Raw genomic sequence first — 25,335 nt, 5'->3', positions numbered from 1 at the left:
ATGAGTGCTCTGCTGGGGTGGAGTGACAGTTTTCACGGCCCCTAGCGCCCCTCCTTCTTGTGATTTTGGGTGAGGGGGGGACAGGACTTTGTGGCGGGGGAAGGCGGTTGCAGATACAGTTCAGGGGGGCTCTCTGCTCCTGCCTGCGGTCCTGCAGAACATCTACAAGGCACCGGAGCGTGTCCGTTTGCTCCCTCATTAGCCCAAGCAGCGTTTGAGTCGCCTGCTGGTCTTCCTGCCGCCACCTGTCCTCCCGTTCGCTGAGTGAGCGCTGGTGCTGACATAGGGTCTCCCTCCACTGTCTCTGCTCGGCCGCCTCGGCTCTGGAGCAGGCCATCAGTTCCGAGAACATGTCGTCCCTAGTCTTTTTCTTTCGCCGCCTAATCTGCGCCAGCCTCTGTGAGGGGGATGCCGGGGCAGTTCGTGAAAGAGCCGCAGCTGTGTGATGGGAAAAAGGAAGTGATTTCCTTGAAAAGATACATGTTTGCGAACACTGAACACAGTCTACTCAGTTTCTGTGAACAAGACCATACAGGGCACCTAGTCTCACGAGCTCTCAGGACAAATTCGAGATTTCGGAATACGCTTTCATTGGCTGCGGTCTTGCACAGGAGATCGGACAAGCGGGGCGGTACAGCTGAATCCGTGTAGCAGCCAGGCCTGGTAAGCACTACACTATAGGCTGCTTAACAGTTAATGGATAGCTGTGCCCTCCCTCTGAAGACAATCTGGAAAGTATAAAGTCTGACCCTGTTCCAGCCCCTCGCGGCTGTGCCCGGGAAAGATCACTGTATGCTTTTCCTCTGCGGCCTCCAACACGTGGCTGTTAAACGAAGGTCATTGCTATGCAAAGTAAAAGTCAAGCATTCACAATAGTAACAGTACACTAATTGCCCTAATTAGATGCAGCAGTCGCCGAACGAGATTACCCTGAGGCGGGTCACTCGGAGAGAGAGAGAGAGGATGCTGCTAGAATCCCTGCACAGACCAGGACCGTATGCTGCCATGCTGGTGGAGGCAATGATTCCGCTGTACATTAGGATGGCCTGACGCGGAAGAGTGTGCATCCACGAAGCACCAAATAAGGCACCTCTCCCCAGGAACCTCCTGCGGAGGCTTTTCGAACTCCTGTACGAGAGCTTCGTGGAAGTGTCCCAGGAGGATTTCTGTTCCATCCCTATATGTGTGGACCTTCTTTTTATATAGTTTTATATGGAAAAGTTTTTATATAGTTTTTATATATTTTTTATTCCTGTTTTTTAAAAAATAAATGTTTCCATGTTTATAGCACTTACCGACTGATCCTTCCTCTGATTCTGAGTCCGGGTTAACGGCCGGGGAGGGTTGGTAGGGGATCTCTGTGAGGGTGATGAAGAGATCCTGGCTGTCGGGGAAAGCGGTATTGTAAGCGCTGTCGCCTGCATCGTCCTCCACAAACCCTTCCTCATCTTCCCCATCGGCGAACATCGCCGAGGAACTGCCCATTGACACTATCCCATCCTCAGAGTCCACGGTCACTGGTGGGGCAGTGGTGGCAGACCCACCTAGAATGGCATGCAGTGCCTCGTAGAAGCGGCATGTCTGGGGCTGGGCTCCGGAGCGTCCGTTTGCCGCTCTGACTTTTTGGTAGCCTTGTCTCAGGTCCTTGATTTTCACGCGGCACTGCGTTGTATCCCGGCTGTATCCTCTGAGTGCCATGGCTTTGGAGACCTTCTCGTAGGTCTTTGCATTCCGTTTGTTGGAGCGCAGCTCCGAAAGCACAAACTCATCGCCCCACACAGCGATCAGCTCCAGGACTTCCTGGTCTGTCCATGCTGGGGACCTCTTTCTATTCTGGGATTGCATGGACTCCTCTGCTGGAGAGCTCTGCATCGTTGCAGGTGCTGCTGAGCTCGCCCCGATGTCCAAACAGGACATCAGATTCAAAGTGCCCAGACAGGAAAAGGAATTCAAATTTTCCCGGGTCGTTTCCTGTGTGGCTGGTCAGAGAATCCAAGCTTGGACTGCTGTCCAGAGCGTCAACAGAGTGGTGCACTGTGGGATAGCTCCTGGAGCTACTAAGTTCGATTTGCATCCACACATAGCCTAATTCAAGATAGCCATGTCGAATTTAGCGCTACTCCCCTCGTCGGGGTGGAGTACCGAATTCGAACTAAAGAGCCCTCTAGGTCGAATTAAACGGCTTCCTGGTGTGGACGGTTGAGCGGTTAATTCGAATTAACGCTGCTAAATTCGATTTAAAGTCCTAGTGTAGACCAGGCCTGAGAGACTTTAGCACACCTAGATACTTGAGAGCAGGATGGAAGGCATGACAGCTTGGTCATTCATTGTTTAGAAGTCTAGCAGCATCCTCCATAAGTCCATTTTATGACACCCTAAGAATGGCCAGCCATGTATCATTGTGCCTAATGAAGCTTCATCAGCTGAATCTTCCATCTCTGACCCACTCTGCCTCTTGGACAGTCTCTCCTTTTCTTAATATAATCATCTTCTTTGCACCTTATGTCTCCTGGACTTGCTTCTCATTCAGTTCATTTATTATCTAATTGACCATTTATTCCATTTCTGGACTTTATATCCTCTTTTTCATTTTCTCCTCATTCTTCCACTAGTCTTGTTGAGTCACCAGTTGAATAGCCTATATTGTTGAATGATGAGAGAATCTCAAAAGTTTAGTTTCCTATCTGAAGTTTCTGAACCTTTGAAAGTCCATGAGAACAGAAAGTTCATGAGAACAGAGTCCCTTGCAAGATTTCTAGTACTTTCCTCTTCTAGTTTGGCCAAACATACAATATGAACAGCCTCTCTCACAGTATTTTGGCATTCTTACTTCTAGTTGTTGCCAGAAACCAGAAGTGCAGAGGCATACAAACATGAAGCACAATGAAAATAAATTAACCAAGCTTCCTAAAGCTAAAAATAATTTGACTTGCAAAAAGTTCAAGTTTGGGCCAAAGGTTCAGGGGCAGGTGCCAGAGAATTTTTCATTGTATCTGGTCCACTTCACCTATTCCAAATGTTTTTGAGAACTGCAATTTGGACCCTATTTTGTCACTTATTTGGGTACACTTACTCTTTCAGATATTGATATGATTGAGGATGAGCTAGTTCTGTGGTTGCAAGACACAAAGGAGCAAAACACCTGAATGTGGAAAAAGAGACACCCAAATATATGAGCAGCACTATCACCATGTTTGGTAAAGTTATGGAATGGAAATTCTACCTTCAGCCACATAATTGTATGTGATATCAGATGTGGAGGGCTATGGAGAGTTCAATCCAGTATAAATTATGCTACTGTTCTGGTAGAGAAATATCTGTTCATAATTACTTATTAGGTATCTTTCTATCTTAAATAATAAATAAAACACCTAGCCCTTATTTAACAGTCTTTCATGAGTAGATCACAGAGCACTTTAAAAGGAAGTCAGTATAATTTCCCCCCATTGTACAGATGGGAAAACAGAGGCACAGAGAAGGAAATTGACTTGCCCAAGCTTCCCCAGTAGGTCAGGGCTGGGTCCAAGAATAGAATGGCCGGCTTTTCTGTAAGGACTAATCATATGATCATTAGTCCCAACTATACATAAAGAATAGCTACCATAGTCAAGACCTAATCCTGGAGCACATGGAACTCCCATTGACTTCAATGGAATTTCCACGCTGGGTACCACTATAGGATCAGACCTTTATCAGAGAATCATAGGACTGGATGGGACCTTGAGAAGGTAATCTAGTACAGTTCCCTGTACTCATGGCAGGACTAAGTATTATCTAGACCATCCCTGACAGGTGCTCTTAAAAATCTCCAATGATGGAGATTCCACAACCTCTCTAGGCAATTTATTCCAGTGCTTAACCACCCTGACAGTCAGGACATTTTTCCTAATGTCCAACCTAAACCTCCCTTGCTGCAATTTAAACCCATTGCTTCTTGTCCTATCCTCAGAGGTTAAGAAGAACAATTTTTCTCCCTCCTCCTTGTAACAACCTTTTATGAACTTGAAAACTGTTATCATGCCCCCTCTCAGTCTTCTCTTTTCCAGACTTTCTATTGTTTTATTTAGAGTTTATACAAGTTTCCAGGGAAAGGGAGGTGTAAGAATCTTGTCTACTTGAAAATTGGAGCAAGTTTGAAATTAAATGTATTCTTATTACTTGTTTCAATAGTGCAAGCAATGTGTTATATGCTGTACAAAGATAAAGACAGTCCCTGCCCTGTGCTGTGGTGGTGTCTAGAGAGACCCTCACGGAAGCGGGGATCCCATTGTGTTATAGACGTAGTATTTACACATAGTAAGAGCCAGGTTTTGCCCTAAGGTTACAATCTAAATAGAGAAGACAGAATTATTATCCATAGTTTATAGACAGAGAACAAAGAGATTGAGGGTATGTCTACACTGCAATTAAACACCCACAGCTGACCCATGTCAGCCACTGTGGCTCAGGTTGTGGAGCTATAAAATTGCAGTGTAGACATTCCGCCTTGGACTGGAGCCTGGATTCTGGGACCCCCGTGAAGAGGGGGGGTCCCAGAGCCCGGGCTCAAATCCGAGCCCAAAAGTCTAAATTGCAATTTTATAGCCCTGCAGAGCCCTGAGAGCCTGAGACTGCAGACCTGGGAAAAGCCATGTGTGTTTTATTGCAGGTAGACATACCCTCCGAGACGTGCTAGACTCACAAAGAGAGTCTGTAGCATGGCCAGGAACTGAGCTAAAATCTCCAGAGATGCAGCCCAGTACCTTCATCACAAGACTATCATTCCTGGCTTTTAACAAGAAAGCTTACTGTTAACATTGGGTTTTATATTATATTACATTATTAAAAGCTGGAGGCTTGGAGCAAAGTAAACCAAGGGGTTGTAAATAAAAGCATAGAGAGGGTTACAGTTGTGTGAAAAAATTTACACTGTAGGTACATCCAATTTGAAATTGCCTTTCAGCCATCTTCCGAAGCAGAATTTTTTGATGTTTTATGAGAAAATAAAAGGCAAGTTTTACATGAAGAAAACTATCATTTGGATGGTGAAGTCTTTCTACAAAAATGATGAACTTGTGTCCAGGCAAATCAACAGATATTTTGGGGTGTATCTGGGACCAAATATCACCATTTTTGCTACTAAAATGTGTTTGCTGATGGAAATGGTCAGATTTTTTTACCTGAACCAAAATTCACAAAAATCTGGTCTCAGGTGGAAAATTAAAATAGAAAGGAAATTGATAGCGTAACACAGGTCTACTGGGGCTGCTAGCCTTTAGGGCACTGAGGGAGAATCCTATATTGTCTTTGGATTTCTGAATAAAATTGCTTCCAGGAGATCATTTATGGGACATGAATGTGAGTTTCTAGGGGAATTGAAAAAAGAATTGAAAAGAGAATAATATTTAAAAAATTGTAAAATATGGCGACAAACCCCTTATTTAAAGTGAAATGCAATATGGTACATCTATTTGATAAGATACCACAGCAGAAATGAATATGAATAATAGAGCATAGACCTATCTTTAAAAAAATGAAGCCATAAAAGCTTAATGTCTCTGAAAGAAAATGAAATCCAAATATTTTACACTACATTTTGGAAACCAGCTCATTTTAATGTAGTTTAAAACTTTTATTGTAAAACTTATTTTCTCGGCAGTCATTATGGATAATGTAACCATAGGTGGGAAAGATATATTTTAAACTAAACAAAAACCAGCGTAATTATAAAGTTATAACAAATAAAACTAGACAATGTCTGTAAAGCACTTTGAACATGAAGGCACTACATAAATGCTGTATATTATGATTGGTTCTAAATGGAAATGTAATGAATCTGGCATTTAAAAGAGCCACAGTGCCCAAAGCAAACAAAATATGAAGATAAAGTTAAATCTTACACTAACTAAAATTACTGGAATTCAACAGAACTAGGAATAGGGTCTCCTGGCTATGCTTGCACTAGTCTTAAAAACATGATGCAAAGAAAACAATGCCTGATGTCATTTTATGGGAGTCTGGGGTTTTTATTTCAATTTCAACTTTAGGACTTTAATGAACATGCGAGTTTATGTCTATGCAGTTTAGGTGAATATGCAACTACATGCAAGCATCAGATATGGTGGTGGTCCCAAGCAAATACCCTGTTTTGCTACTGAGGGTAAGTGTGCAAATTATGCACCAAATAAACAATTTTGTTAAATTTACATAAAAACAACATAGCCTTTTATGTACTTTTCTAATAACCTTTTTGCACAGGGTGGCAGAAAAGAGAATTGTTATATTTCTATTGATCCTACACTGGATATCCTCAGTGTTCCTCAAAGGAAAGCTGATGCAGCCTCAGCTTGGTTTGAAGGTCATCCGCTTTCTCAAAAGGGATCTATCTTATGTGCAAACAAGAGGATGGTTTACTCCAATTTACCAGAGACTGAAATGTTTTGTCAAAGGTCAGCAGACACTGAGAAGTACTTCCTAGGCTGGAACTTTTAAAGAAAGCTCCCACAGAAGAGTGAAACATGCCAAAATGTCCTCATTTATAGAAAGAAAAGACATTATGATTCAGTAGATGTCTAAATCACCCCAGCTTACACAGCAGTGCTACTCTATGTCCACAAACTGTGGGACATGCTCCCCTGGGGGTGTGCTGAGGAACATGTGGGAGGCCCCACCCCCAGCTGCGGCCCTAGCCTTGGCTCCCTTACCCTTCTCCATGCCCATCCCCCCGGGGGGGGGCACGGACAGGGAAAAAGGGTAGGGTTGCCAACTTTCTGACTGCAGAAAACTGAACACCCTTGCCCCGCCCCTGTCCCTGCCCCTGCCCTGAAGCCCCACCCCTTCCCTGAGGTCCTGCCCCCACTCACTCCATAACCACTCCCTCCATCACTCGTTCTCCCCCACACTCGCTCATTTGTTCATTTTCACCTGGGGCAAGGGCTTAGGGTGCAGAGGGGGTGAGGGCTCCAGCTGGGGGGGTGCGGGCTCTGGGGTGGGGCCAGAAATGAGGGGTTCAGGGTGTGGGAGGGGGCTTTGGGCTGGAGCAAGGGGTTGGGGTGTGAGGGAGGGTGAGGATGAGGGCTCTGGCTGGGGGCCAGGGATGAGGAGTTTGGGGTGCACAAGAAGGATCAGGGCTGGGGTAGGGGGCTGTGGTGTGGGAGGAGGTGCAAGCTCCAGCTGGGGGGTGTGGAAGCCAAGAAATAATTAATAAAGGTTTGAAGGGATCTTAATGTATGTTAGCTAATTTAGCAGGAGTTAGGCTCTGATCCTAATGCTGTGAGATATGTAGAAATAAGATAATGTGGTACAGAGTGAATTGTGTGAAAAGTCATTACAGCCTTGTAAAATGCAGCCTTGTTTTTGTTCTAGTATTGAAGACAAATAAGATAGCGAATAGGCTTATGTATAAATTTACCTGGTCCGGACCAATACCATGAGGCGGTATGACATTCCCTCCTGAGGCGGTAAAAACCCCTCAGCACCGGTGCATTCTAATGCATTTACCTATGCATTACCTTATGCATTACCTTATGCATTTCCTTGGCCAACTCAGCAGTTCCCAGTACTGCTATAAACTAACCTTATTGGGGCCTCTCCCCAATACCACTTTGCATCTGATCCTGCTGCACAGTCAATAAGTTCAGATGGCGTGAGCCCATCAGAGACAGACGTCCTCACGGAAAGTCCTCCTCCGATACCCCAATAGAGATTTCAAAAGGTCTCATACCTCTCATGTGGCGCCATGGGGTTCGAAGGGGAATGATCCATAGTAGCCGTCTGTGGGTCCGTGGGCTCTGGGGTGGGGCCGGCAAAGAGGGGTTTGGAGTGCAGGAGGGGGCTCAGGGCTGGGGCAGAGGTGTTTGGATGAAGGAGGGGGTGAGGGATCTGGGAGGAAGTTTGGGTGTGGGAGGGCGCTCAGGGCTGGGGCAGGGATTTGGGGTGCAGGAGGGGATTCAGAGTGTGGGCTCCAGGTGGTGCTTACCTCAGATGGCTCCTGGAAGTGACTGGCATGTCCCTGCAACTCCTAGGAACAGGGGCGGCCAGGTGGCTCTGCATGCTGGCCTTTGCCCGCAGCCGTAGCCGTGGTTCCCAGCCAATGAGATCCGAGGAGCTGGCACTTGGGGCCACAGGGACATGCTGGCTGCTTCCAGGAGCCACATGGAGCCAGGAAAGGCAGGGTGCCTGCCTTAGCTCTGCTGTGCTGCCAGCCAGACTTTTAATGGTGTGGTCAGCAGTGCTGATTGAAGCCGCCAGGGTCCCTTTTTTACCGGGCGTTCCAGTCAAGAACTGGATGCCTGCCAACCCTAGTAAAGGGGAGCATGACATGAAAAGTTGGGGGACCATGGTCTAGGTGTTTTTAGTGGTTACTGAAGATTAAGAATATTGTGGTATTTTTAAAGATAAATGGCTGTTCTATGGTGGTATTTTTTTTTAATTATTTTGGTATTATTTAAGTCTGTGCTATGATAATGCATAAGGATATTGTAAGCAAGATATGGAGAATGTCTCTCTGTTTTGGTCTCTACTAAAAAATATGGGAGGCAAAGTACAATGCTGGTTGACAAATACTGGGGAAAAATTAGTGTTGAATGTAAATTTGTATGGCTTATGTGGCTTCATAGGAACCCACTGTTCTGTGGCCTTCACACCACACAGACTATCAGCCAGAGTAACGCTCCCTTCCCTACCTGACCCGCACCCCCAATCTCCTTAGACTTTAGTGCCAGCTGGCCACGGCAGTTATTATACATGCATAACTGCCCTCTCTTATGCCTCATTTGGTATGTATATGCTTTGCCTTGCCCTCTTGCTTTCCTTGTTTATCTAGAGGGGTCTCTGAAGACATTGGAGCATCAAAGAGAGGTTGCCCAAGACACTGCTACAGGTAGCAAGAGATCAGATCAGATTCCCTACATGTCACATTCCACATGACTATAAGGTCCGTTCATCAAATCACAGACTTCATATTCAGTTGTTAATCAGAATTAAGCAACTGAGTTGTCCATTCTCTGGCCCCAGATGTCCTGGTATGATGTAAATTACATTATTACTTGAGGCTGTCATTTTACTGACCACCTTGGTGCTCGTCACATGGGCAGCTCACTTCCCAGGAATGAGTAACTGATCTCCTTGAGACAAGTCAGCAGACCTCTTTGAGAAAGAAGGATATTTTTCTTGTTCTTTTTCAGTGTCTTTGTTTCCTGGAAAAGGCCCTGCCAAACACACATATTCTTATACTTATATTGCTGGACCTCTATGCAGCATTGAATATAATTGACCAAGGAATCATAGAATCATAGAATATCAGGGTTGGAAGGGATCTCAGGAGGTCATCTAGTCCAATCCCCTGCTCAAAGCAGGACCAACACCCACTAAATCATCCCAGCCAGGGCTTTGTCAAGCCGGGCCTTAAAAACCTCTAAGGAAGGAGCTTCCACCACCTCCCTAGGTAACCCATTCCAGTGCTTCACCACCCTTCTAGTGAAATAGTGTTTCCTAATATCCGACCTAATTCTCCCCCACTGCAACTTGAGACCATTGCTCCTTATTCTGTCATCTGTCACCACTGAGAACAGCCCAGCTCCATCCTCTTTGGAACCCCCCTTCAGATAGTTGAAGGCTGCTATCAAATCCCCCCCCCCTCTTCTCTTCTGCAGACTAAACAACCACAGTTCCCTCAACCTCTCCTTGTAAGTCATGTGCCCCAGCCCCCTGACCATTTCTGTTGCCCTCTACTGGACTCTCTCCAATTTGTCCACATCCTTTCTGTAGTGGGGTGCCCAAAACTAGACGCAATACTCCAGATGTGGCCTCACAAGTGCTGAATAGAGGGGAATAATCACTTCCCTCGATCTGCTGGCAATGCTTCTACTAATGCAGCCCAATATGCCATTAGCCTTCTTGGCAACAAGGGCACACTGCTGACTCATATCGGCTTCTTGTCCACTGTAATCCCCAGGTCCTTTTCTGCAGAACTGCCTCTTAGCCAGTCCCCAGCCTATAGCGGTGCATGGGATTCTTCCAACCTTAGTGCAGGTCTCTGAACTTGTCCTTGTTGAACCTCATCAGATTTCTTTTGGCCCAATCCTCCAATTTGTCTAGGTCACTCTGGACCCTATCCCTACCCTCCAGCATATCTACTTCTCCCCCTAGCTTAGTGTCATCTGCAAACTTGCTGAATCCCCCTCTTCTACTTCAGAGATATAGCATGGGTGAGCCAGATCCTTTTGGGATGGTGTCTGCGATTCCTCCCAGACACCACTCAATGTGGTGAGAGGGGAACCTGTTCTTCCACCTATAGTGGTTTTGTTGTGATAATTGGGCGTATACATTTATTCTAATGGTAAGCTCAACTGTGAAAAGTACATGTATGTTCATAACATGCCACAATAACCTAAAACAACAGATATTGATGGGAAAATGTGGGAAAGCTAGACAGAGACTGAATTAGTCCAAACATAAAGGCCAACTGAACTAACACACAGACTCCTTTTGCATGTGTTTTGTCTAATAGGAAATGTGGTTGGACTTTCCCTGTGAGACTGTCAAACAAAGGTTTTTTTCCATTTAAAACTCTCTCCAGTGAAAGGCAACAAGGGATGTTAAAATGAAAACCGTACTTAATATTTTACTTTTCAAATGCTAACATCTTTAACTCTTTGGGCCCATGTAATTCATCTAAATAAATACAACAGGTCTCATCAGTGGAGCTTCAAAAACCAGTGTGAAGCCTGCTGGGCTGCAGCCTGTTGAGTGAACAGCATGGGGTAAAATGTCAGCAATACAGAGCTAACTGTCAGCTCTAGGTCATCTTCTCATCATATACAAGCTGCATCGTCTCAGCGCTCCAGAGATTTGGAGTGAATAAAATGCCGCTGCTTGAATCTGATTCTTGGAAAGAGTGAGGTCATGCTGGTGGGTGAAAGAAGCATTTTGAAGACCTCACCATTCTTGTAACATCAGTAATATTTACTCTCCATTGAGGGTACCCTCTGACCATTAAGACTTTGCTGTTTACCTGGACTCCTCACTGTTTTCAATACTTAAATAGCCACAGCTGCAAGAAAAATCCATGACTGGAAAGAAGATTGAATCCTCCTGTTGTTGGATTTGGGCTTAGCCATAGTGATTGGCAGGGTGATTACTGTCATTCTCTGTGCCTAGGTCTGAAACCACTGACCCTAAAGCAGCTATAACTGGTTAGAATTCAGCAGTCCATCAGCTCTGAGATTGTGGAGAGTCACAGCCTCACCCCTGTGCTGCACTTTCTTCACTGCCTCCCCACTGAATGTTGCCTTGTGGGCTGTGCAGAAATGAGTGTGCTTGATTGGAAAAGGGTTTGTTTTCCATGGCAAAGGCTGAGGGGGACCAGGCGAGGCTGGAGAACACAGGCATTCTGTCATGGTTAACGATAGTTGGAAGATTTGAGATATATGATGGCTCAGCTGTGTAGCTTCTCTTTTTCTTGTTAGCGGAGAGGGAAACAGCACCATAGACTCTTTCACACGATTCTATTCTACTCTATTCTATCTAAGTTTTTATAATACTATCAGCACTGAGGTATCTGGGAACCTTCATGACATGCATTAAGCAATGTGACTAACATCTATCATAAGTAGTTTGCTCTTTATCTCATACTCTCCACAGTGGGAAAATTGTGTGTGTGCAGTGGAGTGTTTGTATTACTACAATTGGGTTTGGTTTTGATTCGGTTGTTTTCTTTTTACATGCATGATACTGTGTGTTTATGTGAGCGAAGGGAAGGTTGAAGTGCACTTTTCACTTAGCGCAGGAGGTGGTGAGGTCTGTGATGGTCCTGTGTAAGTTTATTCCGAATTCGTGGACTGACCCCACATGAAAGCTCTAGCTCCTGCACAGATGAGCTTTTCCCTTATGGTAGAGAGTTCCATTGTTTCTGAGGCATGGAGTTGTCAACCATGGACTTCAACCCCGAGCTTAGATATGCTGGGCGGCTGGGCCAAGACCACTGAGCACCTTGAACTGGTCTACCTCTGATCCCTGATGGAAAAGTTTAGACCTTTGTTTGCAATATTCAGCTATGGAATCACTTCAGAGAAGCAAAGAGATTTCATTTAAATTATCCAGAAGAGAGAAGAATGTGTTTGTTTATGCTGGACTTTATTAGCTTTTTTAGAATGAAAGAGTGGATGAATAGTTTTGCGGGAAAGCTAAACACAGACAAACCAAGGAACCAGGCAAATTTCTACTTTGCATCCCCATCTCCATGATAGGAGACCACAATCAGGTCCTCTGTTTTTAATTCATCCTGTGGTCCCTGGCTAAACAATGGGAAGCTTCAGTGAAAATGAGAGAGTACAGATTTCTGGAGACACTGACTATCTTATGAATGGTGAGGGGGAAAAAATAAGGAAACACCAAGTCTATTAGTTCCAGTCATGGGTCTCCAGAAGGAGACTTCAGTAGCAATTATAGTAGTCAGAATCGAGACTTCAGAACCAGACCTCTCAATGGAAACACTTTCCTAGAATGCCTTAGAGTTGATTTACATCTCTCTCCATTATACAAAGGATATGATCAAGCGACCTCCCTAGAGATTTTTTGTTGGGAGTCTTCTGCTAAAATGCTTGGGATCTTCATTTGCTCAAAGAAAAGCCACAATCCATTTTTCAGACAACAGAATACTTGCCTTTAGTTTTTACTCCTACAGAGTTCTGGAATTTATTTTACAGAGCCTTGGAATTAAAAATGGGATGATATGTGACTCCTGCTTTATTTCAGTTTTCCATTAAGCTTGTGATTATTTTATTCCATATGAGAAAATACATGAAAAAGACATTATGTTGAATTTCCTTTTATAATGAGATGTTGCAGACCCCTTGTAAAAGGAAATGATCAATCCATGCTCTGGAATAGTGAATTTAAGGGTATCATTGAACTCATCAAGATAAGCAACATTGTACAACGTATCTCACCAATATCATTTATTTAGGATCTGACCTGGATTACTGCAAATGTCCAGAACATCCATACATTTGTTTTGCCCATGTTTCATAATGCAAACACATCAGGAGGCAGAAATAAGGTTGCATGGATTACCTGAATTCTGGCATTTCCTAACTCTTGGATGCTTTACTTTGTGACCACAATAATGTTCTTTTAATGCAGTTTTTAGTATAGCATATTATGATTTTTTTTGTACTGCGCATTTTAAATTTATAAAATTGCCTAGAAATGCTTAGTATAAACTGAAATACAAAAAGAAATAAATCAAATGACTGTAGGACTCCAGAACTCTCAAAACTAGAATAATTCATAAGCACTAAATTTTCATAAAATGAAATAATCAAATACATTCTAAATAGCAACAGCTATTTATTCAACCTGCAGTGAAATTTATGCTTGTGGAAGGATGAAAGTTTCTGAAATATAATTAGACATTTTCATTTCTGTTCACCACTCACTCATGTTTCCCATTGCCATTAACAACCAGAATACAGTGTAGACAAGAAAAGTAATCTCTTTAGTTTATATGCCCAACTGCAAGATATAATGATTGAGTTTATATCTAACAACTCCATGTAATAGCTGGGTTTCCTCATACAATTTTTCATGCCACTATGGATTTCTTGCATGCCATTTTGGAACGTTCTTGGCCCTTGTGGATTTTGTAGAGGGAGATTTGGCGCATGCTATCATGAACTAATTCACATTCTAACAAAGTTTCAAGCACATGATGACTTAAGTCTAGTCTTTTTTGCCCCCTGTAGTGGTGGACTGTCCCTTGCATACTTGCATGCTGATTGTTCTCAAATGTGACACAACATATGCTGGCATTCCACTATGTTTTACAATGATAAAGTAATGCATTCTACTCTCACTATGGGTTAATTTGTGGCCAGGACTAACATGTGCAGAAAAACAGGAGGAAGTAAGGACTCCTCTGCCCCCTAGCACAGCTGCATTACACCAGCCTGGATTGCAGCTCCAGCCAGGCACAAGAATAGCAGGGACTTTATGCCTGATACTTCTTACTCTGAGCAAGTGGGAGGGAGAGTTAGAGCCATGGCTCCATCCCCACAAGCACTGGTCAGAGGAGCTGGCCAGCCATAAGTATGGGAAAACATGCTGAAGAGGGCAGTAGCACATGGCTCCGTCTATGGAGCAAGAAGAATGTATTGGAGGAATTGCAGCTCCACTCCTCAGAGAAGCAAGGGCCCAGATCCTCAAAGCATTGAAGACTGGCAAAGCATAAAACTTGTGTATCAATTAACAGTTTTCTGATACCCAGAAGAACATTCACTTAGGGTGTTTTTTTACATTTAGAAATAACTTTTATACTATAAGTTACAGTGATTTCGTGTATATTTTTCATATTACAAATCACCTTATCTTGACTTTGCTTATTTTCACACCTTACAGTATTATCCATTATTGAGATGTGTAATACTATATAAGGCCCCAATTGTGCAAACATATGCATCACACAAGCTTAACTTTATGCTTGTGATTAAGTCCTGAGTCAATGGGACTAGTCATGTGTATAAAATTAAATGAACATACAAATGTTTGCAGGACTGAGGCCTAAATTGCATATTCCCATCATCACTCTATGTCACAGCTCATCCCACTGAAAACCATCAGATGTTTTCTAAAGAATTCTAGTGCAGAAAAGATTCCAGTTACAAAGATCAAGGTGGTAAAACACAGTGAGCTGAGTCATATAACTGCTCCCTGGTAAGAGTACCTCAAGTGGAAGGCAGAGGAGAAGCAGGCCCTATAGACAGGATTCTAAACAGAAGAGCATGCTGTCTCTTTTTCTCTCTTCAGTGTAATTATCTGGATGGACAATTTGAAATGGTTGTGTGAACAGCCAAGGTGTACAGGAGCCAACCCAGAAATGTTTCCTGACTTGATTGCTGTGAAAAATCTAATAAAGCCAACTTGTGTAGAGACTGAAACTTGACCTCTGTCTCTCAGTTAAGGAACTGTGACAAACAGAGCAAGGGTGTAATAGTTCTAACCCAAGAGCTGAGCAGACTCCTTGTAAGTGGCGCCCAGTGGGCAAAACCTCCATCTCCTTCCTGGGATAAAAAGGCAAGTAAACAGAGAACCAACACAGTTATGAAAGTTCTCTTTTGTTTTATTTTGCAAGTTACAAAGTCTCTGTGTGCCAATGTTTGGCTGCTTTTAGGGCTTCAATGTGTGGTTGCTTTTAGGGTAAATAGAGAGTTGGCACTAGGCTCTTGAAAGTGTTTTCCATTAATCTGGAGAATGTTTTGAGGCAAGAAATTAAAAACAACTGTATCACAACAGAACTTTTCTAACACCTTTCTCGTTCCTGAAAACCTGGCTATGCCCTGCTCCACCAAGTACTGAAGTTCTCTATTTCACAGCTCCTTTCTTACTCAGCCTGCTTTGACTTTCTGCTCCTACTATGTGCCTGTGATAATGCTGTCTGTCTGAACACATTTTGATCTTAACTCCCACATTTTTCATTAATATTTCACTGGTTCTTGCCATCTGTAACCCAGAGCCCCATCAAGACAGAGACCAACTCAACTTTGAACCCTGCCATGGAAAACTAAACTAGAGGGTACACTTGAGAGCAGGAGGCAAACAGATCCAGGAAGGCTTTTATTCTTGTTCTGCAACTAAACTGGATTAATTTGGAAAACCCCCAGATTTCTCACCCAAGAAACATTAAAAAACTTGGTTATAGATAGATGTGGCAATGAAAAATTACTACAATTTCAGAAGGCTTATTTTATTCTACTGTTTGAAAATCTAAATAAAGAAACTCCAAGTCATCCTCTGCCTCTGGGTCCCCCTTCACATCCTTGTCCAAGATTTCCTCCTCCTGGCTTAGTACACTCTCAACTGGCATGCGAGCCAACGAAGTATCCACAGGGGCCTTCGCAGTGGAGGTAAGGTCGTTGCAGAGTATTGCGTCCAGCTCTTTGTAGAACTGGCAGCTTGTGGGCTCAACGCCGGAGCAGCGGTTTGACCTCCCATGCTTTGAGGTAGGTGTTCTGCTGCTCCTTCACTTTTACCCTACATTGCAATGTGTCCCAGTCATGGCCCCTTCTTATCATGAATCATGAAATCTGTCTGTAGGGATCATAATTCCTACGGCTGGAGCACAGGTGGGACTGGACATCCTCCTCTCTGCAAATGCTGACGAGGTCCAGCAGCTCGGCATTGCTCCAAGTGCGGGATCACCTGGTGCACGGAGCAGACATGGCCACTTGGAAAGATGCACTGAGACCACTGAACATGTCACCGAGAAAACAGGAAGGGGACTTTCAATTTTCCAAAGGAATTTACGGGGTGGTGATGACAGTTGGTCGGCTGAGGGCAGGGCAGTAAGTTCAAACTGATGACCAGAGAGATGAGAACAGGCATTGTGTGACACCTCCTGGAGGCCAATTGCAGCGCAGTAATTGCCATGGTGTCTACACTGGGTCTGCGACGCTGTACTCCCAACACAGAAACTGTTCGCCTCCCGTCAGCGTGGTGTTTTTAAAGCAGTACAACTGTGCAGTTTCTGCACACTAAGTGGCTTGGCAGTGTGTACACCTCGGGAGTTACAGCACAGAGAGCTGCTTTACTGCGCAGAAACTTGCCAGTGTAGACGGGGCCTACGTCATGGCCTGTGATAAAGATGATGGGAGGTACTTCTAACTACACTATACTACAACTCAGGGGGGGCCTGGGTAGGTATATACTCAAGTGACTAGCCCAGCCTGGTACCTGTGCTACCCCCAGCTATGCTGCTATTGTTCATATTCTAGCTCGAGTACAGCTAGCATAAGCAGTCTATGCAAGATGGGAATCACATCTCCCAGCTCAAATGTAGATGTACCCATAGCGGCTGAGTGGCAGCAGGCTCAGAGCAAAATGCAGAGAAGTCAAGTTTTTTATCTATCCACAGAACAGCCATGATCTGACCAGCAATACTGTGCCTCATCCAGACACGCCCATTCTCGCCTGAGTCTAGCCCTCTTGATATGAATGAGAAACTTTCAGCAAGTTTTGGCTCAGGACCTCTATCTCTGGCTTTCCTGCTGTGGAAAGGTACCAGTTATGATTGCCATGTCATAGCATGAACACCTAACCACTGAGAATGTGAGACCACCAATGAATTTCAATGAATATGGCAGATCACAGCAGAGTTATCATGTGACATCAATCATTCATCACTATCAGCTAGAACTAAAGATTAAATAAAATCTTCATTTCCAGTATCGTTGCTGAGCCAGTGTCCTACCTAATAAACCATTTCACTTACCAGTTTATCCGAGCAAACAGCTTGCTCATGATTTACAATTTAAGTAAAGACATGCATTCCCCTTCCCCATAATCTCGTGTAATATCCGTTATGCTTACATAGTTTTTTGCCAATCACAGTGGAAAATATGACATGCTGCTAAAAGTCCTTCTGATAATGTTTTCTCATGGGCTAACATCTTTAAAATATCATAACATACTAAAACATATTTTAAAATATCTTCCTTTGTTTGAGAAATTAGTTCCATCTTGTGTTACATAAAATAGGACATTTACAAGTATCTCAAACTCACACAAAAAATGTCTTATCTTGCATTTTTCACATAGGCAGAACTCCTATTGACTCTAATGGGAATTTGATCCATAGAGGTTTGCAGTATCAATCCCAGTAATATTTCAAAATACTTAGTCCTGCCATGAGTGCAGGGACTGGACTAGATGACCTCTCAAGGTCCCTTCCAGTCCTATGAGTCTATGAGTGTATCAATTGAAAACAGGTAGCCAATTTAATATTGATAATTTAAATGTTCACATTTGGATGCCTTTTTGGAGGACATGCTTAAGTCAGACATAAGTCATTGGGCTCAATACAGGAGTAACTATATTAAATGGTATGGCCTGTGTTATAGAGGATGTCAGATTAGATGATCTAATGGTCCCTTCTGGCCTTATAATGTATGAGGTTTTACTTTCTATTAATTGAAAACAAAAAGAGCACTGCAAAGCAACATACAATTATGTTAGTTAGCTAATGTAACGCCAATATTTAAAAAGGGCTCTAGGGGTGATCCCGGCAATTACAGACCGGTAAGTCTAACGTCGGTACCGGGCAAATTAGTTGAAACAATAGTAAAGAATAAAATTGTCAGACACATAGAAAAACATAAACTCTTGAGCAATAGTCAACATGGTTTCTGTAAAGGGAAATCGTGTCTTACTAATCTATTAGAGTTCTTTGAAGGGGTCAACAAACATGTGGACAAGGGGGATCCGGTGGACATAGTGTACTTAGATTTCCAGAAAGCCTTTGACAAGGTCCCTCACCAAAGGCTCTTACGTAAATTAAGCTGTCATGGGATAAAAGGAAAGGTCCTTTCATGGATTGAGAACTGGTTAAAGGACAGGGAACAAAGGGTAGGAATTAATGGTAAATTCTCAGAATGGAGAGGGGTAACTAGTGGTGTTCCCCAAGGGTCAGTCCTAGGACCAATCCTATTCAATTTATTCATAAATGATCTGGAGAAAGGGGTAAACAGTGAGGTGGCAAAGTTTGCAGATGATACTAAACTACTCAAGATAGTTAAGACCAAAGCAGATTGTGAAGAACTTCAAAAAGATCTCACAAAACTAAGTGATTGGGCAACAAAATGGCAAATGAAATTTAATGTGGATAAATGTAAAGTAATGCACATTGGAAAAAATAACCCCAACTATACATACAACATGATGGGGGCTAATTTAGCTACAACGAGTCAGGAAAAAGATCTTGGAGTTATCGTGGATAGTTCTCTGAAGATGTCCACGCAGTGTGCAGAGGCGGTCAAAAAAGCAAACAGGATGTTAGGAATCATTAAAAAGGGGATAGAGAATAAAACTGAGAATATATTGATGCCCTTATATAAATCCATTGTACGCCCACATCTCGAATACTGTGTACAGATGTGGTCTCCTCACCTCAAAAAAGATATTCTAGCACTAGAAAAGGTTCAGAAAAGAGCAACTAAAATGATTAGGGGTTTAGAGAGGGTCCCATATGAGGAAAGATTAAAGAGGCTAGGACTCTTCAGTTTGGAAAAGAGAAGACTAAGGGGGGACATGATAGAGGTATATAAAATCATGAGTGATGTTGAGAAAGTGGATAAGGAAAAGTTATTTACTTATTCCCATAACACAAGAACTAGGGGTCACCAAATGAAATTAATAGGCAGCAGGTTTAAAACAAATAAAAGGAAGTTCTTCTTCACGCAGCACACAGTCAACTTGTGGAACTCCTTACCTGAGGAGGTTGTGAAGGCTAGGACTATAACAATGTTTAAAAGGGGACTGGATAAATTCATGGTGGCTAAGTCCATAAATGGCTATTAGCCAGGATGGGTAAGAATGGTGTCCCTAGCCTCTGTTCGTCAGAGGATGGAGATGGATGGCAGGAGAGAGATCACTTGATCATTGCCTGTTAGGTTCACTCCCTCAGGGGCACCTGGCATTGGCCACTGTTGGTAGACAGATACTGGGCTAGATGGACCTTTGGTCTGACCCGGTACGGCCTTTCTTATGTTCTTATGTTCTTATGTGCACCAATCACCTCCCAGCATTACAAGCACTGCAATCCCAAGCATAGCAACAAATATTTCAGCTTCAACTTCAAAGCTGGCTTTCAGCTTCAAATTGCTGCCTCAAGGCATCCCTGATCCTTATGGCCTGCACTGTGCCCCTCTAATAGTCCTGGTCTCTGACTGTTCAAATTCATCCTCCAGGCGTTGAGCCTCTGCAGTCCAGCCCTGAGTGAAGCTTTCACCCTTCCCTTCACAAATATTATGTAGCGTACCGCATGCAGTTATAAGCATAGGAATATGGTCATTGGCCAGGTCTAGCTTCCCATAGAGCCATCGCCAGCGGGCTTTTAAATGGCCAAAAGCACACTCAACAGTCATTCTGCACCTGCTCAGCCCGTTGTTGAACCGCTCATTGCTGCTATCAAGTTACCCCGTCTGTGGCTTCATAAACCATGGCATTAAGGGGTAGGTGGAGTCTCCCAGGATCACAATGGGCATTTCGACTTCCGCTACGGTGATCTTCTGGTCCGGGAAGAAAGTCCCTGCTTGCAGCTTCCTGAACAGGCCAGTGTTCTGAAAGATGCATGTGTCATGCACCTTTCTGGACCAGCCTGCGTTAATGTCTGTGAAACACCCACGGTGATCCACAAGCACCTGGAGGACCATTGAGAAATATCCCTTGTGATTAATGTACTCGTGGCTAGGCAGTCTGGTGCCAGAATTGGAATGTGCATGCCATCTATCACCCCTCTGCAGTTAGGGAAGCCCATTTGTGCAAAGCCATCCACAATATCATGCACATTGCCCAGAGTCACAGTCTTTGGGAGCAGGATGCGATTAATGGCCCTGCACACTTCCATCAACATGAGACCAACAGTCGACTTTCCCACTCCGAACTGGTTAGTGACCGATCGGTAGCAGTCTGGAGTAGTGCAATCATCACAGTGCAATCACCACATGCTTCTCCAATTACAGGGCAGCTCTCATTCTCGTGTCCTTTTGCTGCAGGGCTGGGGAGAGCTCATCACACAGTCCCATGATGTGGCTTTCCTCATCCGAAATTTCTGCAGCCACTGCTCGTCATCCCAGACGTGCATGACGATGTGATCCCACCACTCCGTGCTTGTTTCCTGAGCCCAAGAGTGACGTTCCAACATGGTCAGCACCTCCATGAATGCCACAAGCAATCTTGTGTCATAGCTACTACGCATGATGAGATCAATGTCGCACACCTCTAGCCTTTGTAGTTTAAGGAGTAACTCAACTGCCACTCATGATGTGTTGGTCAGAGCGAGCAGCATACTGGTCAGCAGTTCAGGATCTATTCCTGCAGTCCAAAGAGGCAGGGCATGCAGTACAATAAGCATTGAAAGATGGTGCGAAATGCAGATGGAAGCACAGGGATTTCTAGGATGCGAAGCAATGCATCAGGGGTCATTGGGACAGGACCCAGGATGCCGCACGACCCCCTCTGCCTTCCCACAAGTCTTAGCAGCAGAAGAGGAAGAGATGCTCTGTGGGATAGCTGCCCAGAGTGCACTGCTCTGAATACTGCTGCAAGTGCCACAAGTGTGAACATGCTATTGCGCAGGCAGATGTCAGTGTGAACACACACAGCGGTTTCCCTTCAGCGCGCTCTGAGCGGTGCTGTAACTGCCGGCGCTGTAACTTTGCCAGTGTAGATGTGCCCTTAGGGACACTGTGATGATAAACCAACACAGGTTAATTTATTCTGGGAGCTACATAGAATTTCAAGGACCAATGGCCCAAATCAAGAGTAACTTTAAATTTATTATAGAGAAATGCAGTCTCTTCTCTACCACAAGGGACACTACAGACTCTACCCATTGAAAAACTGCCCCCCCAGCCTTATTTTATTTTATTCAATTTTAAAAATCAAATAAACAAATAAATCCCAACCTCTTTTACTGCTAGTATTTTCATTTTGCAGTTTTGGACTATGGACTTTCAATATATTTTCTACGGGCTTGCTTTATTTCACAGTCCTGCCTTAGAGATAATATGGTGCTGACCCATCCTGCGGGGAGGGAGGGGAGATGGGACGAGACACTGAATGAAGGCAATCTGCCTTGGAGAAGCGTGAGAGTGCACAAACTGCTGCACATTTTGACTACTGTAAAAAACTCTGTGGAGATTCCCACAAACATTCTTTTAATAAAATGTTAACACAGCGTCTGAGAGTATTTAAATTTCAAAATTTCCCAGGGGCCAGTCTTTGGCAACTCTTCTGCCATTTCCTTATAGCTCATTTTATGTGGGTTAGCGTTTTCTGGCTACAATTCTGTCATCTGAGCTCCCTGGATTCCTTTTCAGATATTAAAGGACTACCACTTCACAGCCTGCACATTATCCCATGAGGGAGGAAAGCAGTATTAACCCTCTTCCATAAACAGGGATGCCAAGGCACACAGAAATCCAGTGACTTGCTCAAGGTTTGACAGGAAGTCTGTGAAGGAACCAGGAGTAAAAACACAGATCTCCTTATTCTTAGTCCTGTCTTTTAGCCATATAAGGGTATGTCTACACTGCAGTCATGGGTGTGATTAGCAGCTCATGTAGACATACGCATGCTAGCTGTACTCTAGCTAGTTTGCTAAAAATGGAAGTGAGAATGCAGCAGCATGGGCTTAAGCACTGGCTGCACTCTGAGTACATTCCTGGGGGGAGGGTGTCTGGTAGCTTGTGTAGCCTGTGCTGAAGGGTCCCCACTGCTGTTTTTAACAAGCTAGCTAGAGTACAGCTAGCATGGGTACGTCTCCATGAACTGCAAATCATACCCAGGGCTTCAGTGAAGATGTACCCTCAGCAAGAGTTCTTCCTGCACTATAACCCCTATACTGCTGCTAAGTTGGGGACACTTTGGATTAGTTATGATTGAAAAATTGGGTACCATCATATGTCCTGTCCTTATAGGCAAGTTGTTCCTCTGCATTGCATCCATTTTTGCTGCCAGGAGTTTGCAAATGACACATAAGAGCACATGCTTATGGGCGGGAACAAAGGGAATTGTGGGTTTTTGACCCCAACCCTCCACAATTGCTTTAGAGTTGCAGAGGCATCCTGCAAAATCCAGCGACAATTTCTCTGTAAGTGGTGTGCTTGGAGGTGGTCTGAAGGGCACTGGGATGTCTATTCACAGTGCAACAAGCTTTTGTGGCTATATTTGATGCAGTGTGACTATAGTACGCTGGTACATGTGACAGAGTGTGAAAGCACTGTCACTGGCATTCTGTCCACAGAACTTTTACCAGCACAACTTTCTGGTGTAGATGGAGCCTGTGACACTGTTGCCCATATTCTGCTGCTAGAACTGCGGACACTTAGGGTTAGTTGTTATTAACAAGTTGGCTCTGTAAATTAAGTGACAGATTTATTTAGCCTCCTGAAATTTCGCTAAATTTTAGGAGATGATATTAGTTTTGGGAGAACGCTACTACAGACTAACCACCTACTGTAAAAGACACTCAAGTGTGAGTTATGTAGAGGAATGGAAGGGATAGATAGATGGCAGGGATGTCCTGGAATGACAGTGACATGTATACATATGTTCCCTGGGTTACACAAATCCGACTTACAGAAAACCAGACTTATGGAAAAAGTTCCATAAGTTCTGTAAGCCTTTTTTTTTGCATTATTGTCAGAGATACGTTCCCGACTTACACAAAATGCGACTTACGCAAGGCATTCTGGAACAGAATGTGTGCGTAACTCGGGGAGCTTCTGTATAGCAGCACAAAACCCCAGTGAATGTCTATCTGTCAGTCCAAAAGTTAGCAGGATTAAAGAAAGCACACAGCTTCTGTCCACACTGCGCAGTTCAAACAAACATTTCATCACAATCTCCAGTGAGAAAAAGAGCACTTTTTTGCAGAGTTGCACAGAAATAGGCACCCACCACAATACCAGAATTTTCTATTTTATGTGCCATTTATTTTCAATCAATGCAGGCATGCCTATGCCTGAAAGGCGAGCTTGGCCTGTAGTCTTCACCTGTGGGGAGTCCCAATCTCTGGTTTCTTGGCTTCTTCCCCTTTCTTGGCTGAATAAAGAGCACTGGGACGTCTTTGAAAAAGTAACTTCATTCACTGCAGATTTCTCATTTCCAGAGATCCCCAACTGGGCCTGCTCTGTGCTCCAATGCCATCCACACACGACACATCAAAGCCCGTTGAATTAATCATCTAGCATCACTTAGAGGGAACGGAGTTTTGAAAATGAGGCTATTTAAAATCTGCAAGGCCCTAAGCATCTGGTGACTCAGATGAGGTGCATTCCCATACAGAACTTGCCGAATTCATAGCAAGCACAATTAATCTTATTTCCTAAATTTTGTATCCTCTTCTATCTACCTGTGTTTCACTTGCCTTTTATTTTATTATTATTATTTTTTGTATTGCACTCTGCTTTGCTGAAAGAGACCTAGCTTTAGAAGTGCTCCACTATGTTTGGCATATGTGCCTGGTAGCTGTTATAGTTTCCTTTTTAAATGAGTTTAGAAGCAAGGGGGAGAGAAAAAGAGAAAGAAAAGAAAAACAGCAAAACAAACAGAAACATGTAAACAAATGTCTTATTGAGGGTTGGCTGCTAGCTGAGACAGACTTTCCCGCTGGAGCCCAGCAGTATTCCCAACATGCTCTTGTGTACTATCCTTGGCATTCAAATTTAGCAAGAATTTACAAACCAGCAACTCTATGCATTACTGATACCCCACAAATTGCAACCCTGAATCACTGTCAAAAGCATCCAGCATAAATAAATCAAAGAGCAATGGCTAAGGCTGACACGGATGCAGACAATGAAAGGGCTTTTTCCCACCCTGAATAAAAATAGCAATAGACAAAATATTTCCTGAAATGTTTATACAGTGTATCCCAGAAGACCCACACAATGAAAACAAAACATATCCTTGTGATTGGATGGATTTGATGCGCAAATGGTTAATAAAGAATGATTTATACAATTTTGAGGTCTTGAATTCATGTTGCATAAATAGTTATATACATAGCTCTTATGACTGTAAAACCTTATACACTGAGCTGAAATTTTACACTATTTGTTTAGCACTAATCATATGGTTAATGCTATACAAAACACAGAACTACAGTAAAAAAGCCCTTGCTCTGAGGAGTTTACATGCTAAAGAACAGATACTTAGAAGATGGGGCATACTGGGAAATCCAAAGGAGGGTATTATTTTATTATTTGTTATTAATAAAGTCAGTCACATCAAGTTGCTTCATATTACTGCTCAGCTGACTCATGAGGATCAGGGGCAGCTCTAGGCATTTTGCTGCCCCAAGCATGGCAGGCAGGCTGCCACCCTTGCGGCACCGGCAGAGCGCCCCCTGCGGCTTGCCGCCCCAAGCACGTGCTTGGCGTGCTGGGGCCTGGAGCCGCCCCTGATGAGGATAGCCCCATTGATATTACTGGGACTTCTCCGATGATAAAGGCAAGCAGCATTTGGCTATGATATAGAGACAGGCATGGAGCTTAACCACGTGCGATTTTACATAATCTGTCATAACAGCTCTCATTATAATGTTGCAAACTTACGGTGTGAACAGTGCCTTATAAGGTTTATGGTGTGTGACTCCTTGTAGAGAATATTCCCCCTTCCACATCACACTCACTGTACACCACTCACAGGAAAACACAGAGACTGTACCTTCCATGCACCTCCAGGATACAAATTGCTGTAAACTGGGCAGGGAGCTCGGCCCCTTTCAGTGACCTGCTAAGCTCGATGTTAATGCATGCCAGATCATCCAACTGGTTGGTGTTACATGAGGCCTCCCCC

The sequence above is a fragment of the Mauremys mutica genome, chromosome 3 (genome assembly GCF_020497125.1).
Source record: "Mauremys mutica isolate MM-2020 ecotype Southern chromosome 3, ASM2049712v1, whole genome shotgun sequence".
In the NCBI taxonomy this organism is placed as follows: Eukaryota; Metazoa; Chordata; order Testudines; family Geoemydidae; genus Mauremys; species Mauremys mutica.
The sequence above is the reverse complement of the archived record's forward strand: the minus strand, read 5'-3'. Positions refer to the sequence as shown.